This window comes from Agelaius phoeniceus, chromosome 9, assembly GCF_051311805.1.
Source record: "Agelaius phoeniceus isolate bAgePho1 chromosome 9, bAgePho1.hap1, whole genome shotgun sequence".
In the NCBI taxonomy this organism is placed as follows: domain Eukaryota; kingdom Metazoa; phylum Chordata; class Aves; order Passeriformes; family Icteridae; genus Agelaius; species Agelaius phoeniceus.
Window position 1 is genome coordinate 32013644 of NC_135273.1, and position 9648 is coordinate 32023291.

Here is a 9648-nt window from a genome sequence, read left to right on the forward strand (position 1 = left end):
TCAGGCAAAATCTAGGGAAGATGCTTTCCCAATAAGGATTTATTAGTGGTTTTCTTTGATTATGGATGTGTAATTGGGCAGCAGAGCAGGACTGCAGCAGCACACAAAGGAAACATCACCAGGACATCTGCCCCACTCGAGATTTCCTCCCCTGCTTTGGATGAGTCAACTGTAAAGCCCAGCAACAGCATAACTGCATTTCTTTAAGAAACATGTTACAGTCTCCAAAGGAAGTTTTCTCTTTCCAGCTCTTGATCAAGGACTTTCAGAACAAAGCTCATGGGTTACTTTCAAGAATTTGGGGGGTTTTTCCTCCCCTCAACTACAACACCACATTTGATAAGACGAGAAACAACACAAACAAATATTTTAGAGATGTTTAAATCCCAGAATGGTTTGGGCTGGAAGGCACCTTAAAGACCCTCTTCTCTTTCCACCCCACTGCCATGGGCAGGGACACCTTCCACCAAGCCCCACTACACAGTTACACCTGGCAGTTTATCAGGATGGATGCTCTTCCATGAAAAGGCAAAGTTACCTGCACCAAACCTCTGCTAAGCAGATTTTCAATAAAATATGACTGGGATGAAATCATCTCAAAAAGCCGGTAGGTTTCACACATTCCTCAGTCTTCTGCATTTCCCCCAGCATTTTGGGGAAGGAGGGGGACAGGATTTAATAATTAACTTAATGCTGTCACACCACACACTTTGGGAATTCAAGCTATAGTAAAAGCTGGAGATTCCATGCAGAATATCAGCCCTTCCAGAGGGCTCCTGTCCTTCTCTGTGTACTGGTGCCCTGGGCCCAAAAAACCTCCAATGACACCAAAAATCCTTTGGAAAGCACTGCCAGTACCTGGGAGCTCAGTTTGTGACCACCAGATCCAAGAAACCTCTAAAAAAATCCGGTTTTTGAGCTCCTTTTAAGCTCAGCTCCACTTCAGAGCCGAACAGTTGGGTTTGATGTGCTGCACTTGAATCACGACTGAAATAGCATCAGGTGCTCTGCTCCACTTCAGCAAAGAACAGCCTGGACCTACCTGGCTGGGCAGCCTTAGAAATCCCTCCTGCCCTCCACCAGTCCCTGCAAACCTCCCCAGGAAACAGGGACCTCGTGCCATGGCCAACAAAAGCAGCCTTCAGGCCTGGGTGCAACACTCCTTCACTCTCTGATGATGCTATATGGATTTATTCTATTACTCAAACAAGCCCTTTCTCCAACAAGGGGCTGGATTATTTCTGAGCAATAGAAATATTTCTTTTTTTTTTTTTTTTTTCCCTTACAGGATGTCCTGCTGCCCCAATTAAAAAGCCTTTAATTCCGCAACCATTCCTTACGGCCAGGCTGAAATTGCTTTTAAATCTGAGTAAGTCCCAGGCCACCCATATTTAGTGCACCAATTAACCAATGTTGAATGATGCACAGAGGCAGCAACCAGAAGAAGGAAGAACTTTTAAGTCACCATCACCCACAGTGCACAGGTCCAGTTCAAGGGAACTCAAGAATTATCTAATTAAAAGCAGCACCTATTCAAGCTTGATGAGTGTTGAGAGAAGCAATGAGATCCATGGAAAAGAACAAATCACTGCCTTTTAACCATTAACTCTAAGCAGTCAAATAATATCTATAACGCTTCCAAGTCCAGAAAATCATCCACCTACTTGGATTTATTAAATTTGTGTCACAATTAAAGCTAATTAACATGAGAGACGCTGTTCCCAGGTTGATAATGTGGAAGGAGAAAGAAGCGTAATAATTTGGGAATCACCATTTGTTGCACAGATCACAAACACAGTCTAAAGGCATCTGAGCTGAATTTAGTTCTGCTCCACATGCCCAAAAACTCAGAAAAATCACAGCAATCTCTCTGGAGTTAGAGGAGGTTCATTACCCATATTTTAAAAGCAGCCTTTACTTTTTGTCTGCCACCAACCAGGGCGACTGCCCTCTCTTTCCAAACTCCACACAACTTCACAAAGCTGAAGCAATTTTAACACCCACAAAATACCACACAAACAAATCAGGATGCAACCCCCAATACAGCATCCACTCCCCAAAAAAACCACAGCCAAGCCCAAATCCACCCAGATTCACAGCACCACCTCCACTACTGACTTCAGCCAGGTGGTTTGCACTGCTTCTGTGTTTTGCACTGCTTCACAGAAGCCAAAAAAAAAAAAAACAACACATTTTCAGCCATGTGGACCTGGGGGAGAAGGGAGTCTGAAGGCATCACTACAAATGCTGCTGTCACACCAGGCTGCACCATCAGCCAAAGTGACACGAGGACGTTCATCGACATCCCGGTGCTGCTCTGCTAGGAGAGGCTGCCTGCATCAGCAAGCTTCAGCAGCACCATGTCAATATGGCAGAGCTCCCATTTTTTTACAAATAATCATCTTTTTCTCTCTCTTCCCACCCTCACTCCGTGTATTTACGGTGCCTTGAAGGCACCGAGGCACTCTTTAATGAGGTTTTCACACAAGACAGAATAAATTAGAAACCTTGATCAAAACAGGGCCTCCAGCAGGAACACAGTACAAAGACAGCCCCATGCCTTATACACCGTGAAAAATCCAAATACTGCAGCCAGGCAATCAGCAAACCATTCCACGAGCAAACAGGGAGCACAGCCTCCTGCCAGGGTGCCCGTGATGGAGAAGTCTCTCCTTTTCATCCCCGTTCTGTTCATCACCAAGAGGGGGACAAAGCCATCGTCCCATTGCCACCCCACAAACCTAGCGAGGCAGCACAGCCCCAATGGGGATGGGATGGAGCTGCTCGCACTCACAGCAGATGCCTCCAGCTCCCTCTGGAGCAGGGAGCACCCTGCCTTTGCATGCCAGCAAGCAGAGGGACCGGAGCCCCCATGCTGAGGGGAGCGGGCTCAGCCCCACACCGCCACCTGAGCTAGGGGCAGGTGTCCCCCAGAGTCTCTGGGGCAGGGAGCACCAGACCCGACACTCCAGCACCCTGCGGAGGAGGGACAGACCTGACCGGGCTGAAGGGAACAGAGCCTCTCCAGGGGCCGAGGGGGCTGCAGAGCTCCCCCAGAACCACCTGCAACCGCCCGGGCTCGGGCTCCCGCAGCTCCCCCGGGACCCGCTGCGGCCCCACGAGCTCGGGGACCCGCAGCTCCCCGTGAAGGGCTGCGGCCCCCGAACCGGGGATGCAGAGCTCCCCCGGGCACAGCACCGAGCTGCCGTGGGCTCCCTGAGCTGGGCTCCCAGAGCTGCCGTGGGCTCCCGTGGCCGCAGCCCCGACCTGGGCTCCCAGAGCTGCCGGGGCCGCAGCCCCGACCTGGGCTCCCAGAGCTGCCGGGGCCGCAGCCCTGAGCTGGGCTCCCGGAGCCACCGTGGCCGCAGCCCCGAGCTGGGCTCCCGGAGCTGCCGTGGGCTCCCGCGGCTACGGCCCCGAGCTGGGCTCCCGGAGCTGCCGTGGGCTCCCGCGGCTACGGCCCCGAGCTGGGCTCCCGGAGCTGCCGTGGCCGCAGCCCGAGCTGGGCTCCCATGGCCGCAGCTCCGGGCTGGGCTCCCAGGCTCGCCAGGGCAGAGCAGACCGCACCTTCGCGGTGCGCCCGGGGCCCAGATCCGCCCGTGCTGCGGGGTCGGAGCTCTGTCACACCCCCGAGCTGAGCCGCCCGAAGCCCCCCCGGAGCCTGCGGGGGCCGGAGCTCTCCTCGCATCCTGCGGGGGCCGCCGCCGGGATGAGGAGCCGGAACCCGCCGCGGCACGTCCCTGCTGGGGCGGCGGCGGCCGCGTCCCCGCTGTCACCGCCGGTGTCCCGTCCCGCTGCCACCCGCGGGCCTGCGCCGAGCCGGAGGCCGCTGCTTCGCCGCTCACTCACCGTGCGGAGCCGCGGCTCGCTGCGGGCCGGGTGGGTGCGGCCGCCGGGCGGGTCCCCGGGCGGTGCGGCGGCTCCAGCCCGCTGCCCGTGTCCCGTTTCCAGTACCCCGTTGCCGTGTCCCGTGCGGCGGCCGCGGGCGGGGCGGGGGCACCGCACGCCACGTGACCGCCGTGTCATCCCGGCCGCCATCTTGTGCCCGTCCCGCCGTGCCGGGGAGCGCTGCGCCTCAACATTCCCATTCCCTTTCCCATCCCCATCTCCATTCCCATTCCCTTTCCCATTCTCATCCCCATTCCCCGTTCCCGGAGGGATCCACAGCCTCCCCTGCCCAGCACAGCACCAGCCCGCTGCTCGCTGTGTTTTACAGAATCCCAGGGTCCCTGAGGCTGGAAAATCCCTGCCAGCCCATGGAGTGCCAGCTGTGCCCAGTGCCCACCTTGTCCCCAGCCCAGAGCACTGAGTGCCACCTCCAGCCCTTGCTGGGACACCTGCAGGGCTGGGCACTGCAAAGCTCCCTGGGCAGCCCCTGCCAAGGCCTGAGCACCCTTTGCATGCAGAAATTGCTGCTGCTGTCCAAGCTGAGCCTCCCCTGGCCCAGCTTGAGGCCCTTTGCCCTTGTCCTGTCCCTGTTCCCTGGCAGCACAGCCCGGCCCCCCCTGGCTGTCCCCTCCTGGCAGGGAGTTGTGCAGAGCCACAAGGGCCCCCTGAGCCTCCTTTGCTCCAGGCTCAGCCCCTGCCCAGCTCCCTCAGCCCCTCCTGGGGCTCCAGCCCCTCCAGGTCCTTCCTGGACTGGGGACCAGAACTGGACGCAGCCCTCAGGGTGGCCTCAAAGAAGCCACCCTGAACCCTTCTGAGGGTGCCCCCAAAATATTAAGTTCTGCCATCAGTGTAGCTTGCTCAGAGCAGCTGAGCTCTCCTCCTAAATCCATCTCTCAGCTTTCCAGTACCTATAGGAAATCTACAAGAAAGATGGAGAGGGACTTTTTAGAAGAGCATGTAGTGCCAGGACAAGGTGGAATGGCTTCCCAGTGCCAGAGGGCAGGGATGGATGGGATGTTGGGGAGAATTCCCTCGTGATCCTGGACTGGGATGACCATGTCCTGTCCCAAAATCCCCAAAAGCAGAGTGCAGGGTGTTGGAGCAAACTCTGCTACCTGCCTTTATTTCACTCTGCAGGAGCTCTACTGGCCATTGGGCTTCAGTTCTCTGTCAGCTCTGGAGATGTCAGAAGTCAGATGTTATTAATAAAATCTCAGTTAAAATAAACTCACAGGACAATTTAGCTTAGGGGCAACCCCTGGGTGTCACCATCCCCAGGTAGAAAGAGGCTCACATTTTGTTTCGTGAGCACTAACACCCATTTCAAACCTTGTGCTTCATAAATTGTGACTTCTAACACAGAACTGTTTTGTTTTTTTTCCATGCCAAAAGATCAAAATCATTTCCTGATGCCCACAGAAGGGTCCCTGCATGTGCTGTGTCTGGCTCCCTGCAGGGCTGTTCCCCAGCGTGGGAAGATCTGCAAGGTCTGATTAAAACTTTTCCCGTATTTCAGGCATTTTTCCAACCAGGAGATTGTGCAGATAGCACAGCCACACATCCAGCTCCCCCTGTCCCAGGCATGGGAGGATGACAACACACATGGGAGGGACTGGATGTACCGGTGTGTTTCAGTAACACTGAGCAAGAGACATGTTTTGCTGATCTTGGCACATAAACAAAACAAAATATTAAAAACAAAAACTCGTGACTTATCCCAATCAACAAGTGATTGCAGACATTACCCAAGCAAAATTCAAAATTAAGTTTGAATAAATAGTAATTTATGCAGTGGGACAGGTGAAACACAATGGTGTCCTGGGCCTCTGTAAAGAGCTGTCAGATCCTGCACTTTCTAAAAATGGAGTTGAGCCATTCTGAGAGAAAATTCTCTGTGTAATAAAATGCAAATTTAGAGCTAGCTTGAAAGTTATTTAAGTCTGCTGTGACCTGTAGCTTCTCACAGATTTTCATCAGTGCCAGTGAAGAGTGGACAAGTTTTGTTTGACCTCAGGATCCAGGCAACAGCTTTCACCCTGTGCAGGCTGTTTGGTTGTTAGGAGGGGAAACAGATGGAAGAGAATGGCTTTGGAGAAAGGTTCTGGAGAAGTCCAGGAGAGTGGTGCTGGGGACACCAATGCCAACAGCTTTGATTCTCTCATCCCCAAGGAGGGATTTATTTGTGAGTAGATCTCATACTGGCAGCTCTGTTCTGGTTTTTCCCAGGTTGATCAGGCTGGTTTGCATGAGGAAGAGGAAACCAGGAAGAGTTTAGGAATAGGGAAGGGTTTTGGGGGTGCTGCTGCATCTCCCTTGGGGCAGTGGAGCCTTTGGAGGGTTTGGCAATCCCAATTCCAATTTATCCTTCCATTTGCTCCCCTTGTGTGATGCCATCAAGGCAGGGGGGTTAAGGGGGTTCATGCTTTTCAGCAGGGCTGTTTCCTTCCTGCCTATGGTTTCTTGCCATCCCATCTCACAATGCTCTAATAGGATTAATGTTGTTGACACTTCCCTGTACAATGAACCCCCCCTTCCCGGGGTTGTTCCCCCAGGATGGCCGTTTTCCGGCAGATAATAGGAACCTGAAGCCTGTGCAAATTGGTTCCCTGGGAGCCTGACCTCCCTATTGGGAATGACAAAGGGCCATCCAAGAGGCTTAGGAATAGCTGTCCTGAGCTGCTGCCTGGGCTTAATCCTGCTGAGCCACTGCAAACAGCATTTCCTGCCTGGCTACAACCAGCCCCCAAGTGTGAGGGACATTCCACCAAGGCCAGGTTGGATGGGGCTTGGAGCCCTGGAAGGTGTCCCTGCCAATGGATGAGCTCAGCTGGGAGTTTCTTCTGCTGGAGCTTGGAATAAATTGATTAATCAGAATCAATGTGAATGGAGCAACAGTGAAATGCTAATAGGTCCCAATCATTAGGCACTGATCAATAATCCATAAATCAATGATGTTCTGTTGTTGTTCTATTTCTAGAGTCCCATACTGCTGTCATTATCAGATTTCAAAAGTCCATACCTCCTCAGTGTGTTCTTAGAGCTGCAAATCTTCACAGTACAGACTCCTTCTTCTGCATGCTGTTCTCTCTCAGCTCAGGGCTCCTCCAAGGCTCTCCCTGACTGGCCAACCCACCCCCTTTTATCCCAGTTATCTTCATTGGTCACAGCTGCAGCCCAATTAAGGACATGGCAGCTGCTGCCCATCAACAGCAACTGGGACCTCCCGGGGCAAAGCCTCCATACAGATATTCAAATACAGAACATTTCCTCTACTATAATGTTCCAATGGAAGAGATCTTTTTATTTAGAAAGGTATGTTGATTATTAGCATGCTGACACTTTATTAATGAAATAATATTAAACTAACTTAGGTAAAATTTCAATTGCCTTCATCTTACCTCACTCACCATGGGTCCTTCTTTGAGGGCAGGAACGACCCCGTACCCATCATTTATGCTGCCACTTGATGACATCATTTCCCCATTGATGGTATTTATGACATCATTTCTGTGGGTTGCATCATTCATTTAGTGCCTTTATCCATGACACCATTTACACCAAACAGCACCATCAGCTCAGTGTCTTTGAGATGTCATTTTGGGATCATTTTGACCCCATATGACATCATTAATTCAGCGTCTTCACACCAAACCCTGATGTCTGATGGGGTTGTACTGATTGTGATGGTTTTAAAAGCCTTAGAAATAGAAACAGCCAAAGAGGTCATTGCTCCAAATGGGTAGAATCCCAGAGGGCTTTGTTCCTGTCCCCTGATGCTAGCAAGGGCTGTTCAGAATAAGGCAGCAGAGCTAAAAATCAGAATTAAATACATGGTGAATGGAGTTGAGCAAAGAGCACAGTGAATCCACATGCTGTGGCTTTAAGGAACTGCAGGGCAGGGCTGTTAGCTGCAGTGTAAATGGTAAAAGAGACCAAAATCCCTGTGTTCCAAAGGATGCAGGAGATTCCAATTCTGCTACTTTGTTATTCAAGCAGTGATTAATGGTGAGGTGGCGTCATCCTCTCTGATCAGGGATATTAAGCAGTGATGGGTTGCAGACAAACAGCATTATAAATGCAAGATTGTTTCAGATCATTAGGAAAATACGTAAACTCATTTCTTTAATTAATCTGGCTTTAATGGCTGATTGCTTCTGATTAAAATAGCACATGTCTGGGGGAAATGCATCAAAATTGGAAGTCAAAGGAGAAACTTAACAGAGGGAGGGCAAAAACATTTCCCCATTTAAACAGAAGAAGAGAGAAAAACGAAGTGAGGAAGATGATAAAAGAAGGAAGACAAGAGAATTCCAAGGGGAAAGCAAGCCAGCAGCTCTCCAGATGGGAGAACTTGGGGACATTTGGGATGGGCTCTGCTCAGTGGGGCACAGCTGCATCACGGGAAGCCCCAGCCAGTCCCAAGAAAACAATTCTTATTCTTACAAATTCACTGTCAGCCCCTTGCCTCAAGAAATCTGCCTCTTCCCAGCCTCTGCTGTGCTGTAAGCTCAGCCCTGAGCGCTGGCAGAGCCTTTCCCTCCTGTTTTCCCAGGATTTCAGCATGTTGCTTGCAGAATGAACCTGCAAAGTGAATACAGAGAACATCCACAAGGTAATGTCTCCTGGTGGGCTTTCCAGAGGCACAGGCTGTCACTGCCTTGCCAGAACATCCCCTGGAAGTAGAATGTCCTGGCTGGGCACTGCTCTTCCAGGGTCCTGGGGAACTGGATGTGTCCCTGGGCTTCAGGACAGGAGCACCTTTCCATGCCTTGGGTGCATCCATACAGCATTCCCTTTAGCACCATGCCAGGCATTTCCCGTGGGATAATGAAAGGGTGACAGAGGATCTGAAAAACAGCTCTGGGAGAGCCCAGCTATCCTGGCTGGGCTGGGCACTGCTCCCTTCAGGGTCCTGGATGTGTCCCTGGGCTTCAGGATTAGAAACAGGAGCACCTTTCCATGCCTTGGGTGGATCCATACAGCATTCCCTTTAGCGCCATGCCAGGCATTTCCCGTGGGATAATGAAAGGGTGACAGAGGATCCCAAAAAACGGCTCTGGGAGAGCCCAGGTATCCTGGCTGGACTGGGCACTGCTCCCTCCAGGGTCCTGGGGACTGGATATGACCCTGGGCTTCAGGACAGGAGCACCTTTCCATGCCTTGGGTGGATCCATACAGCATTCCCTTTAGCCCCATGCCAGGCATTTCCTGTGGGATAATGAAAGGGTGACAGAGGATCCTGAAAAATGGCTCTGGGATAAAAGCTGCAGCTCCCACTGGGCTGGAGATGATGAGTAGCTGGGAGCAGGATGGAGCTGACCATTCCAGGTGTCCTGCTGCAGATATCCCCACTCCCGGCCCCTTCAGCGAGCGAGCTTCTCCAGCATCCCGGGAAGTTATTCTGCTCCCTCTTTCCCTTGCTGCTAAGGGGGTTTGCTTCTCCTCTTAGGGCAAAAAGCAGCTTCCAGAAAGTGCTGTATTTCCTGAGAATGGTGGCTCCCAGGCTCATCAAATCACTCACCCCCTTTCCTCCCCCGTGCCTGGCTCCGGCGCTGCCTCCTCTCCCAAGGAGCGAGCGCCTGCTCCCGACCAGGCTTGTCAAAACCTGCCAGGCGTTCCCGGGCTGGCAAAGCAGCTCCTCAGCACCCGTTCATGGAGCAGGGTGTTTCTAACAACCCCCTTCTACACCTGCATGTGCTTTGCAGCCCTCTTGCTGAGTCAGCGAGGAGTGCCACCCTGTCCACGTCGGAGGGTCACAGG

General features: G+C 52.4%; 1 protein-coding gene across 7 annotated transcripts in view; it reads right to left on the bottom strand.

The window, feature by feature from the left end:
* SGMS1 (sphingomyelin synthase 1) overlaps positions 1–3998 on the bottom strand; it is a 96164-nt gene extending 92166 nt beyond the window's left edge. For 5 of the 7 annotated variants that reach the window (XM_077183432.1, XM_077183435.1, XM_077183431.1 and 2 more), the window contains exon 1: positions 3850–3998. The gene's annotated coding sequence lies outside the window, so the exon portion shown is untranslated. The remainder of the gene's footprint in view (positions 1–3849) is intronic. The other 2 variants (XM_077183429.1, XM_077183436.1) reach the window with 2 other exon arrangements.
* Between the last annotated feature and the right edge of the window lie 5650 nt (positions 3999–9648).